We start from the raw sequence: 4,923 nt of genomic DNA on the forward strand, positions 1-4,923 counted from the left end.
TGGATATGTGAAGTCAAAACTATTAACTAAAGCCTTGCGACAGCTGGAGAAAGGTTTCTCGCCACGGCAGTGCAATAGTTACATACTGTATAGCTAATTTTCTTCCCTTTCCGTCCCCTATGTATGTAGGGTGTGGTGTTTTGGTGGTTGACTCTAAAGTTCAATCCAGAGACTGAAGAACACTGAAGCAGGATCATTATGGAACTGGAGGGAAAATGAACATTTTCAGCGATCCTGGACTTGAAGCTGGATCATGTAACTGACGAGACTTCATTTGATTCCTGTTTTAGGGGTGGGAGATGCGCGTAATGATGACAGTTTAGGGAAAAGGAGGGCTGTTTTAGTTATGAGTTTTGTTTTGTTTCATTTTTTTGAAGTGTAAGTATAGAAAGAATAGTATGTGATGATGTTGGCCAGTCCCAGGGGTTTATTACTGTGGACTTCTATCATTCTTATTGGACATTCAGCATCTGTATCCCTTTCATATATCTGGGCAGTATCTCAAATGGGGAGAGATTGCACTTTATACCATTAAAGCTAGCACTGCTTATTGTCACTTTCCTAGTGTCACAAACTCAGTCAATCCCATCCTCTTTAGTTTGGGTTCCCTGGGACAAGTGAAGTGGGGAAGACAGAAAAACCAATAAAGGTTCATTAATGGGTGGGTTACTGCTGTGGATAACCATGGGCTCAGTCCCTACGGGGACTTCCAGAAACAGTGTGAAATGAACACGTTGGAAGTGTCCCTCTGAGCAATAAGGAAGCTGGAATATTTGTTGACTGTTGGTTCTGGCTATGTGGCTATGAGACAGAAAGCAGAATATGGTTTGTGGAGTTCCTTAGAAAACTTAGCTTTCTAGATTCGGATACTGACCCTTCCCCTCCTTCTTTCCTTAACATGATAGGATAGCATGGGCTACAACAGTCAACTTGCAACTATAAGAATAAGTCAAACTGCATCAGAGATATCAACTCTGATATTATTGAGCCAGTAAAACTGCCTACCTCCATTCTTCTTGTATATGAGAAAAATATGCTTTGTTCTAAATGTCACCACCGTCAAGTTTTCTATTATCTGCCACTAAAAAATCCAGGTTCCTAACTGATTTATCTAGTCTTACTTGCAGCCAAGGGCACAGGCTACAACTTGGAATCAAAAGGCAATGATATAAAGAAGCAGACATTGTGGGCAACCTTTCTTGTTATGGAACAGTAGTGGCAGTAGCCAGATCTTAACTTAACCACTACATTATATTGCCAATATTCCTTTTGCCAACTTGTAATTTTTGGATTTGAGGCCCTAAGACAGGCTGGAGCCTGGGGCCCAGCCAAGGAGGGGAAGAAAGATGGGCTTACACAGATTATTGTCTGTCATCAGCCCCTTCTGGCAGGGGGATATAGGATCTGCTCAAACGCAGACAGGCTCTGTGCCAGGCTGCACAGATGCAGGCAATCCTCTGTGCCAGCCCAGGAAGCACTCCAGACGAACCGCCAGACTTCTGTGTCTGAAATTCTGAGAGATAAGGAAGAACCTTTGGTGGCACTCTCAGAGACAAAGCAATTCTGCAGGCTTAGAAATGTGCTGAAATCTAGGCAAAATGAGAAAATGGCAAAGTACATGAAGAGAGGGCATGTGCGAGCCAATCAACTCTGTTGTCAGTTCTTGTTTGCAAAATGATTAACTGCACTCCTTTCCCTATCTCTTCCCAAGGCTAGATTTGGAAGTCTAAGGCTCGAAACTCTAAAACCCAGATCCAATCTCCCTCCCATCTTGCATTTACCCATGCTGCCCCCTTGCCCCTCTTACCCTTTCCAGGTAGTCATTATTTCCCATAGATAACTACTGAGTATAAATTTTAAGCCAGGGAGACAAGGACTCTAACCTCAAGGTACTTATAAAGAAAATATTATAATTGCTGAAATAATTAGGATTGTGAGACCTGCCCAAGTAGTATTCAATGGGAGTATATTCAAATCATTCCCTTCATCTTACTCCTTATCCTCCTCACTATTCCCTTTATAAGAATGGTGTCTTCTGCATTGTCCCCTCTCTTGCATCCCCAAACCATAGCTTTGATTCAGGCCTTCGATAACTTTTTGTATCTGTCTCCCTTGTAACAAGTCTCCCTGCCTTTTTTATTTTATCGCTTACTCAAGCCCTTGCCCTACACCACAGCTAGAATTGTATTTCCAAATGAAATCTGACCAGTCTTCCTTGCTTTCACATTGAGGTTTCACCTCTCCTGCCTGGCACAGCTTGCTCAACTTTTGTTTACTTTTTTTTTCATGGCATATCTCCTGTTCCTCTCCTACAGGAATCTCTCACCTCAGCCAGTCACAGATTGTCATATCCACTCATGTTTGCTCTGCAATGTTCTACCCATCTATCTCAGCCCAGTACATGACTATTCTGAATTCAAGGGTCTCATTGAACATGTGCTTGATGAGAGCCCCCCATGTATGAGGCATTGGATAATGGGCACTGGATAAGATCAGTAAGGAGGAAAAAGCTAGAAGCCAGTAGTCAGCCTCTGTTCTGATAACCACCCCAGATGGCAATACCTACCTGTTTCCACAATAGACCAGAAGCTCCACGAGGGCAGTGACGTCTGACTGTCTACTGCTGTGACCCTAGTTGTGCCTGTTACAAAGTAGCAGGGTGCCTAGCACAAAGGAGGAACTCAATAATTTTTTTCTGGTATAAATAAATGAATGAATAAATAAAAGTGACAGATACTCTTAAAGTGCCTCCCACTAGAATTATTTAAGTACATGTTTAGAATCTTTAAAAGATTAGAAGTTTCTGGCCCTGGTTGGCGTAGCTCAGTGGATTGAGCGCGGGCTGTGAACCAAAGTGAGGCAAGTTCGATTCCCAGTCAGGGTACATGCCTGGGTTGCAGGCCATGACCCCCAGCAACCGCACATTGATGTTTCTCTCTCTCTCTCTTTCTCCCTCCCTTCCCTCTCTAAAAATAAATAAATAAAATCTTTAAAAAAAAAGATTAGAAGTTTCTTGGGGCAGGAGTTGTGCCTCACTCACGTATGCACTTTACAAAAAACCAAAAAACATAAAAAAAAGAAACAAAAAAACAAGTGGTTTGACATTAAGTTATTCCTTGTTTATTAGAACCTTATGAATATCTCAATTTTATAGATGGAGAAGCTCTCTTTCTTCTTTTCCTCCTCCTTCCTGTTTCCTCCTGTCTCTCCTCTTTCTCTAGGATGCATATGCAGTCTAGGTATTTCCTAACTCTAACTGAGGCATTTAGAAGGTCTAACTGTAGTGGTGATTACAATAAAGGACAGGGAGGCTATTTGCTGGTTGAACATATGCGAAGCACTCAAATACCACCTTTTGATGTTATGTCTGAATAAAGTCAAACTTTGTGTGTGTGTGCTTGTGACAGTGTTTTTTAATGTAAACATTTAAAATCTGCAATTTTTGCACAATATTTTGTCTTATCATTTTTCTTTTAAACATACTAGGAGTCATAAAATTGGGAAGAGGCCCGGGATCAGAGAAATCAGATAACGTGATTAAAGTCTGAGCCCCTAGTTAAAGGCCTAAGCCAGGACTAAAAAAACCCAGGATGTCTCCTTATTCAGAGGAGAGGCAACACTACTCCAAAACTGCCCCAAATGATTTCAGTATGGTCTATATATAGGTTAAGTTCATGGGATTTAGAGTCAGATGTGTTCCTTTCAAAGGTACAACAGCTACTTTTTGATCTTGGCAAATAATTCATTCAGCTTCTCATTTAAAAACTGGAGGCTATAATTGTACTTAACAGAGTGTTTCTATTAGGATTAAATGAAAATGCACTTGAAGCATTCAGTACACGCCTGGTATGTACTGAGTGTGTAGTAAATGGTAGTTCTTATTTTATAAGTCTATTTGTTGAATCAGTGACTCTAGCATATAACGCCTGCATTCAACTAGAAAACTGGAACTCTCACAGTCGTTCGATTTTAGGAATGGGAGCTACAGAACTCGCCTACTCCCCCCCGGAAATAAATCTTTATGGGAGGATAATCACTGGTTGGAAAATGTTAGCCTTGAGACAACAAAGCTGATTCCCAGGCTACAGAAGCAAGGAAGCAAAGCCTCCCCTGCGGGGTGCAGCCACTGTGCAGAACCTTCCGTGAACCGAGTGGCAGCTGTCTGGGCACGCCCAGCATGGGGAGACACTGGTTCACAGGCCGCGTTTGAGTGGAGTGGAGCAGCACCTTCTCTAATTCCGCTCGCCTTATTCTCAGGGACCACACCCTACGCGCCGGAGGAAGAACTCCAAAACCGCGGGGCGGAAGCTTCGGTGAGGTCGCAGACCTGACCATCTATGGTCACAGATAGCACCGAACAAACAGGAAGTGGGGCGAGCTTCTACCTACCCAGCGCAGGCAGAGCAACCGAGCGAGGCAGTGGCGGGCACGCCCCGAAACCCGAGGCTGAGCCCCCCACGCTCACCCACCCTTTCCCTACACCCAGCTTCTGCAGGCCCTCCCAGCACACTGTTTAAGGCCAACGACCTCTCTACGTCACAAAGGAGGAACCCCGAGGTACGCAAAGAGGGCGGCAGAATTTAGCCTCTATCGTCACTCAGAAAAACCTACCCTTTCAGACCCCTTTCGGACCGCCGTTAAAAGGAACCGGCCTTTGCCATTGGGCCCAAACTGATAGGAGAGTTAACCACTCACCTGTCCTCCTTCTCCGGAGGTGGAGTTTAGCCTTTAATTTCGTCCCTTCATTGGTCTCATCGGTTGCGTCTCTTACGGTTGAAGGAGGCGTGACTAGCCTAGAGCACGCCCCCAGGGTAGCTTCCGTCCTGGGGGCGGGGCCTTTTGCTTGTGCCCTCCAGGCTAGCGAATAGTCTCCCGGGTGTGGTGAATAGGGGGTGGAGTCACGAGCCGGTCAGACACACTTCC

This window comes from Phyllostomus hastatus, unplaced genomic scaffold (genome assembly GCF_019186645.2).
Source record: "Phyllostomus hastatus isolate PE091 unplaced genomic scaffold, TTU_PhHast_1.1 phas_scaffold_182, whole genome shotgun sequence".
Classification (NCBI taxonomy): Eukaryota; Metazoa; Chordata; class Mammalia; order Chiroptera; family Phyllostomidae; genus Phyllostomus; species Phyllostomus hastatus.